Source organism: Lygodium microphyllum, chromosome 4 (genome assembly GCF_053477565.2).
Source record: "Lygodium microphyllum isolate KBCC chromosome 4, Lygodium_microphyllum_v1.1.10, whole genome shotgun sequence".
Classification (NCBI taxonomy): domain Eukaryota; kingdom Viridiplantae; phylum Streptophyta; class Polypodiopsida; order Schizaeales; family Lygodiaceae; genus Lygodium; species Lygodium microphyllum.
In genome coordinates this window covers 82,866,231-82,875,370 of record NC_141138.1, presented here as the reverse complement: position 1 = coordinate 82,875,370, position 9,140 = coordinate 82,866,231, and positions in this window count along the sequence as shown.

The window sequence follows — 9,140 nt, the reverse complement described above, 5'->3', positions numbered from 1 at the left end:
AAGCCACAATTGGAGTTCTTAGGTCAAGGAAAAGTAAGGGGGTATCCATTTTCTCTTATATTCTAAGAACAAAGAAAGAGACACTTACGATTTCCAATAAAATTTTTATCCTAGTGCTTTAGGACCACATGTAGCACACTTGTACTTCAGGGTGTAAACTCATGCATGTATCATAGGAAGAAGAACTTGCTAGCTAGTGAGATTACAAAGAAGAAGGAACATTGCATAAGGAATACCTAGAGGCTCATCAAACTTTGTATACTACATCCCTTGGATTCTCGGCCTCACCTTAGAAGGACTTGCATAAGATCACCTTGTGCCAAAATTCTTAGGAGGGCAACTACCAACTACTAATTACTCGCATGCCAACAAACATTCTAGAAATCTTAGGCTACAATAGCACCTTCAAAATGCTTCTGAGAATTTTGCCAAGCAAGTGTTACAAAAGAAGTGAAACATGGAACAAGTACAATTTCAATTGATGGACCAATTAGCTAAGAGGGATGCAATGATTAGTGCTTTGCAATTAGAGGCAAACTCAACATACAAAAATGGAAGAGTCATGATACCTACTCATAGGGGGCAAGGGGCTATAGATGTCTGTTGGCTCTATCATGAATTATATCATCCCAAAATGGGAATGCTCGTAAAATTGGGGATGGGAAGTTTATATGTACAAGTGAAGAGTGGGGTACGAAAATGATTTTACCACATCTTGCCAAAAAGATTATGGACTTTACGATTTATAGTAATGGGGTTGAACTACATCTTTCATGGCACGAACCAATGGCTCCAATAAATTTCATAGAGCTTAAGAGGATTATTCACTATTTACGTTGTTGTATATAAGGAGAAGCAAATGAAAATCTTCACTTATTGATACTTAAATTGCAACGAAAGAAATGGAGGTGGACTTATATGATCGGCAATGTCTTTAGTGTCATAATCAGATTTTACGATGTTATCATCACAATTTGCATGACCAAAGTATGAATAATTACATAAGGACAATGTATGGTTTAAAGGATCGGCAAGCGTCAATGGGGAGGCAAGATGTATTCGATCATTACATGGTTGAGATCAGTGAGTTTTCACAATTGGAGGAGTCTTCCAAGGCATTAGTTGTGTATCAAACGTCTTGCAAAGCTCCATCTCAAGATCTAGCATTTGAGATTAATGATGGGAATGTACATGAGTGGATGATAGGCTATGTAATATACCCATGATGAGATCTATTGAGGTACCAGTGATTAAGTCTAACAAGGTTAAGACAGCTCAGTACTAGTGATTAAGTCTAACAAGGTTAAGACAGCTCATGTATGTAATTGTGAAATTGAAACAACACGTTTTGAAGTGGCGCCCAATAAATTTCTATTATTGGGTCGTCAATTGCAAGGTGTTGCTTTGGAGAGATTACATAATGTTCTTAAGAAATACTCTCATGTGTTCACCTGGAGCTATGTAGGTTTGGCATGAATCTTGAATTGTGTCAACATTATATTGATATTGAACCTGGTGTTAGACCTATACGCCAACATTGATGAAGCACAAATCCTAACTATGCAGACAAAGTGCATGTTGAAATTACTAAATTGTTAGATGTGGGTTTTATCTATTTTGTCGTGTATAGTGATGACTAGGTTTCACCTATAGTCATTGTTTCTAAGAAAAATTCTAGTAAAATTCACATATGTATGGATTATTGTGCACTGAATAAGCACACTCGTAAAGACCATTTTCCTTTGCCCTTTTCTAACCAATTGTTACATCCAATGGCAAGCCATCAATTATACTCTTTTTTGGATGGGTTAGTGGATATAATCAAATTCTCATTAACCTCGAAGATCAGCCCAAAACTACTTGCACTACATAGCGGGGCACTTTTGTCTATAAGGGAATGCCATTTGGTTTGTGTAATGCGCCATCTACTTTTTGGAGAGCAACGATGTCAAATTTTCAAGATTTTGTGATTAAATGGATGGAAGTCTTCTTAGATGACTTCTTTATAGACGATGATGAAGAAAACATGGTTGATCATTAGGAAGAGTTGTTCCAACATTGTGAGAGTACAAAAGTCTCTTTTGAATCCAGAGAAGTGTGTTTTTGGAGTGCATGGGGCATATTATTAGGCCATGTAGTTTCGAGTGATGGCATTGCAATGGATATGGAAAAAGTACATAAATTTGCTGATTTACTTGTACTACAAAACTCGATGTAATTACAAGGGTTTATTGGTCATCTAAATTTTTATCAACGGTTTATTGAGTCGTTTGCAATAGTAGCTACAACTTTAACTACCTTACTCAAGAAGAATCAATCTTATGATTGGGACTCAGTATGTTAAGCCACATTTGAGAAAGTAAAGATTAAGTTAGTGGAAGGACCAATTTTGGTTTCACCTAATTGGAGTAAAGAGTTTCATATTCATGCTAATGCTTCTATGGATATAGTGGGAGTTGTTCTATGCCAAGCGGACTATAAGAGTATTGATAATCCAATTCATTATGCTATTCGTAATTTAAGTGATGTGGAGAAAAATTATACCACAATTGAGAAAGAGTGCTTCTCGATGGTGTTTACAATTACTAAAGTTCAACGTTATTTATTAGACAACAAGTTTATCTTCTACGTGGATCATGAAGCATTGAAGTACTTATTAAATAAACCCGAACTTAGTGGCCGAATTACGAGATGATTGTTGCTTTTTCAGGAAATTGATCTTGGAGTAGTTACTCGTATTGGTTGATCACATGTTCTTGCAGACCATATGTCTCAGTTAATTACTAATGATACAAAGAAGGATATAGATGATGATCTATCTGATGCTCGATTGTTTGAAGTTTCTATAACAATACTGTGGTATGCAAATATTGTAGATTTTCTTAGTATAGCTAAATACCCGCTTACTGCAACTAAGCATGAATGACATTGTATTTTATTGCAATCATGATCTTACGTTTTGATGCTAGGCTATCTATATAAGTATTTTCCTCATGAGAGAATTTATCGAAGACGTGTTCCTGAAGATGAGGTACTGCGATCTTAATTGCATTACATGATGGGCCTTGTGGTGGCCATTTTGTGGGAGATTTAATAGCAAGGAAAGTGGTTTTGCTGGTTTTCGGTGGTCTACATTACACAAGGATGCATATGAACATTGTAGGAAATGTGATAAATGTCAACGTACTGGGAGACTGCCTGAATGTTCTGTGATGCCATTAACCTCATATTAGTCCTTGTACCTTTTGAGAAGTGGGGTATATATTTTTTTGGCCCAATTGATCCACTTACATGATATCATTCTAATAGATATATTTTGGTATGTACTAATTATGTAACTAAATGGGTGGAAGCTAAAGCACTTAAGACTAATCGAGGCAATGATGTTGCTCTATTTCTTTATGAGAATATTATTACTCGCTTTGGCTGTCCATTAAAGTTAGTTAGTAATCGTGGATCTCAATTTTTGAATAATTTAATTTTGGATTTGATGGATCTCTATAAAATTAAACATCGAAAGTCTACCCCCTATTATCCTCGAGCCGACGGTGTTGTAGAGGTTACTAATCGTATTGTGATGAAAATCTTAACCAAAACAATATAGCTGAGATTAGATGTGATTGGGATGAGTGCTTGCCAGAGGCACTCTGGATGTATCGAACCACTTATAAGATAACAACTAATAACACATCTTTTAGTTTGATTTATGGGACTGAAACTGTATTTCCTAATGAATTGGTGTTAAAGATGCGGGATCTAGAGCATGACAAAGGCGGTAGCTATGGAGGATGGAAGATAAAGACACAACTCATGTTGACATGACAATGTAGACAATTGTTACACAAGTGAATTAGGTTTCAAGATTGAGACTTGAACTCATAAACACAATCTTGTGTATGGACAACAATGACACAGACACTTGAGATAAGAGACAAGTACTATTGCATTATCATCATGTGAAAGTGATAGTTCAAGTACATCATTATATAGAGTTCTTTGGTAGCACTTAATATCCACTGTGCATATGGGATTCTGTCTCTCTTCATAGAATGGACTGCATCTTCCTAGCCTAGCTATCCTATACAAAGGGACTAAAGTAGGTGTGATTGCAAATATCTCAACACCCCTCCTCAATCACAACCAAAAGTACAAAGTGTGTAGAGGCTTTAGTAAAAGCAACACCTGCGAAGTGTGGGCACACCATAAACATGGCAAAACACCAAAGGCTATCGTAGAAAAGGCTAAGTGTGGGTATCACAAACATGGTGGACATCTAGAGGCTATAACAGGGGCCTCACAAAAGTGTACAGAGGCTGTAGTACTAGGCTACATGAGGAGTTTTACAAGTTTATGTTTGAGACATTAGGGCTAGGAAACACAAAACTAAAAAAGTCTATCTGAATAGAAGGACTGATGAGGTTTGTCCTTCTCCTAGTGGTCTTCTTCTTCTTCTTCCTTTGCTCCATTTTCTTCTTCTTCTTTGACTACAACTAGATAGGCCTTTTGGGACCTCTTTCTTGCATGGCAGAACTTCTCGGTGTGTCCGGTCCTTTTCCAGAAGTTACAGAAGAGCTGATCCTTCTTGCCTTTGTACCTGTTGCCAACATATAATGCATGCTCATCTCTAGAGGTACTTGGTTCTTCCTTAGTTTTTATCTTCTTTTCCTCTTCTAACAGTGATGCCTGGATATCAACAAATTCACGATTTGGCATGCTGATTAAAGTTGTTGATACATTATTATATTTAGGAGGCAAACTCTTAAGTAGAACACCGATGCAAACATCTTCTTCCATTTTAATGTTGATTCTTGCAAGTTGGGTTAGAAGTCCTTCCATGTAATTTAGGTGTGTAAGCAAGTGATGTGCTGGACTTCATTTCAAGCCTGATAAACTCAATCTGGAGACCATACTTTGATGATTTAGTTTGTGCACCGAACAAGGTGTCAAGTCTCTTCCATGTATCCTGTGAGGTCTCACAGTTATCCACATGGTGGATATAGCTGTCGTCTCGCTCCATTTTGATAATGGCCTGGGCCTTATCATCATTCTTTTGCCAAGTTACATTAAGATCCACATCACGAGGCTTATTTTCTTTTCCAGTGGTAATGGCCCAGAGGCCTTTCTTCATCAGGATGAGTTTGATGCGGGTCTACCAGGTGTGAAACTCGACTCCTTTGAACCGAGTAGTTGGAGAGTCTTTGCCCATGTTAGACTTACGGGAACAGTAGCAAATCAACTTCAAAATTTTGAGATTTATCAGTGGAAGAATAGATTACAATGTGTCAAGAGACACAGGTAATGACAGTGTGAAAACACACTATACGGAGACTATGTCTATGTTGATGTTGAGCTTGAATCTTCTTTGTTCAGGGTTGTCGATCCTTCTTCAATCTTTCCAGATTCTTCCCCTCCTCGATTTGATGCTGGGACAATAGATTTGAGTAACAAATGCTTCAGTTGATTGAGAAGAAGCAAGAGTTTGAAGTGAAAGAAGAAGCTTGAATTAAAGTGGCTATGGTGGCTTGGTCTTCAATTCTTCCAAATGTTCAAGATCTCTCCTCCTTGATGATTTGATGGGAAAGTTGATCAGATCAGAGCGGAAAAAGCTTTGTTGAGTCCTGAGGAGAGAGAAGCTGATGGATTTTTGAGCTTGAAGCTCAAAGCTATGGCTGCCTGAGTTTAGGGTTCCTGGACCCGACTGTATTTTTTTCATTGTAGTAGCTTGTAGAAGTAAAATTTTTAAGAGCCCTCTTAGCTGGAGTTGGCCCACTATATGATCTACTAAAGCCCCATAAAAGCCCCTTAAATGGCTGCCCCTATGCCGAGCTACAACAGGTCGTTTAGGTATCTGCGAAAATCTGCGCCAATTTGGGGAGACCAACAATGACGAGACGTACAATGCACAATGTTGGTGCTTTTCGTGCTAGGCAGTTGCGGCTAGGAGTGCATAAGATATTCTCAGAAGAAAACATGAAGAGATAAGGACTGTAGAGAAAGATATGGAGGCTCCAAGTACTGCAGGTCCAGTTTGGCTATGGCAGACACAGGGCAGAGATTGAGAAAATTGTCAATGCTGAGTTATGGAGTGGCCAATGTCGAGCTCTTAAGTGATACAGAGAAGCCTTGGGAGTCAAAGAAAAAATGTCCAGAAGAGAGTAAGTTGAGATAGACCTTTGGAGAGAGATCCAAGAACTTGAAGCAGGCACGGTGCAGGATGGCTATGGTTGCCAAGGAAGATCAAGTAGAGATGGAGGTGAGAAATGGAACCATGAGTTGGACTTGAGTTGACTTGAGGTTAAGATAAGCTGAGAGAGAGTAGAGGAGAGATAAGCCATGCTCAGCTGCGCTCTGATACCATGTTAAAGATGTGGGATCTAGAGCATGACAAAGGCGGTAGCTATGGAGGATGGAAGATAAAGACACAACTCATGTTGACATGACAATGTAGACAACTGTTACACAAGTGAATTAGGTTTCAAGATTAAGACTTGAACTCATAAACACAATCTTGTGTATGGACAACAATGACACAGACACTTGACATAAGAGACAAGTACTATTGCATTATCATCATGTGAAAGTGATAGTTCAAGTACATCATTATATAGAGTTCTTTGGTAGCACTTAACATCCACTGTGCATATGGGATTCTGTCTCTCTTCATAGAATGGACTGCATCTTCCTAGCCTAGCTGTCCTATACAAAGGGACTAAAGTAGGCGTGATTGCAAATATCTCAACAATTGGAAGTTCCTACTTTGTGTGTTGCATTATCTAATCATCTTAGAGAGGGAGGATCTCTTACTAATGACTTGTGTAAGTTAGTTAAGCTTGAAAAGGATCATATGTTTGCTTTACAACATATATAAGCACATTATAAACGACGAAAAACCTGGCATGATAGAGGCTTGAAGCTTAAAGACTTTCAAAAGAATGATTTAGTTTTATTGTATGATAGTTGTTACTATAGATTTATAAGGAAACTTCGCATATGATGGTTAGGTTCATTTCAAGCTAGAGAGGTTCATGATAATGCTTCAGTGGTGGATATTCAAGAGTTGGAGGCAATACATGAACCCTATTGCGTTAATGGTTTTCACTCGAAACCTTTTGTGACTTTATTGGGAAGTTTGGGTCAGATGGTGTAGATAAAATCATTCAATTGTATTTTCTCGCTCATTTTGGTATTTTGTTTTGTTTTGTACAGGTGGATTTTTTTTTTCATGGGATGCAAGTATTTAGATTCTGTGGATGGATGCACTCAGACCTTTGCTTTGATGCTAACAGTTCTGATCCTATACATGTGGGACCTTATAGTATTCCTTGATTTCAAACACATGACATGTTTTTATATACTCCACGGGGTGAGATGTGTTGTGATGTATATTTTGTGACTATATTTTGTTTATAGTATCACTCCCAATTGAGTTATCGACCATGTCAGAGGTATCTTTATGTACATGCTTAGTTACTGAGTTGGCAAAGTTGGATGTATTTTTGATGCTATGGTATCACAGTCATGTAGGAAGCTATCAGTTACACTTATCAACGTCATGATTATGCTAGTGTTTTTACCCCTAAGTGTGGTATTTGTCAACGCTATTGGATGGATAGAGAGTAGCAAGAGTTTGCCAAATATCAAGTTGTTGTCTACCATCCGCCTCTATTATATTTATTTCTTGCATTAGATGATAGTTGTCTCCATTGGGACCACATTTGTCAATACATGGATACGACGTCAGGCTGCTCTTTGGGATGTTTACCTATAGCACCTATGCCTTATGTTGATGATCCGCTCCATGAGATAATGGAGAATTCTAGTGATGCACCCGATAGCAAATCTATGACATTTGATGTGCCTGTATTGGAGGCCATTCAAGAGCATCCTATAGATAATAGTTTAGTTAATAGGTTTGATTTTGATAGTATCGATGATTTTGGGTTAGGTTTATTATTTGTTTTAAAGGATCTTAGAGAGTGCACGAATTTAGGTTTAGACTTTTTGTTTTTTTAGTTTCTTTGTGTTTATTTTATCTTATTAAAAAAAACGTACAAAAAAAAAGTAAAACAAAGTTACAAACCCTTTTGAAAAAATAGCAATATTTGTTTTTGTTTTTTCATTTTAGGTTTTAGCGTACTTTAGTTTAGTTAGTATCCATGTAGTTAGGTTGTAGTTTAGTTAGTATCCATGTAGTTAGGTAGTTAGTTGCATGCACAGTTGGGATATGCCTTGGCTACGTGATTGATTTTCTAAGGGAGTTTCACTCTTTATTGCTTTAACTTGCTAATGGTTTTGTGGTTAGTGGTTGAGTTTTGTGTAGATTTGATAATTATTATAATTTTACAGCCGCTACATGCTTATTTCAACTATACTTTAGAGTTGCAATGTCATCTTTATGAACAAGTTGTTTCCTTACTTCACCTAATCCTATCTATGTTCTTTTGAAAAAAAAAACTATGTCTCAATTGTCTAGACTAGTTTAAGATTTCAAAATAGATAATTCATGGAAAGAAACCAAACTAAATATACATAAACACCTACAAGATTAAGTATATAAGTGAGTTACACCTGTATGGGATGGGATATTAGCACTAAGAAGTGATCTAGGGGGGTGGTGTGTGTGCATGACTTAGTGAATTTTATTGTATGTGGTGATTGATCAGGAATCTAATAGATTTTATTTCCTTTTCTTTATCACTCCTTTTAGTGATGTTGGATAGCTAGGCAATAATATTCTCTCCACAAAATTTTGACTAGTAGTACTGTGGATGAAATATGCTGCACTGGTGGTTATCTTTGTCTATCATTTGCCCAGGCAAAGTGACTAATATTATGTGCTAGCTTAGATTCCTCAAGCGAAGCTATTGAGCTGAAGTGTTTGAAAGTTCAATTAAGTGATGAATTTTTAGCCTTCTAGTTGTTTCGTTTATAAACACAGACTTAAACTAAATTAAAATAAATCAAGTTTGAAAGAGTCTTTCCATTTATTCTTCCAAAGCAAGAAAAAAAGACACCAAAAAACCCAAAAAAAAGATAACCATTGCTTCTGAGGTCCTAGTAGGCTGTAGGGATTTCCTTGGATGAGTGCCTTGTGTTGTCTGATGCCTTGCATCTCTTTAGGATAAGACCTTTTTGACGGA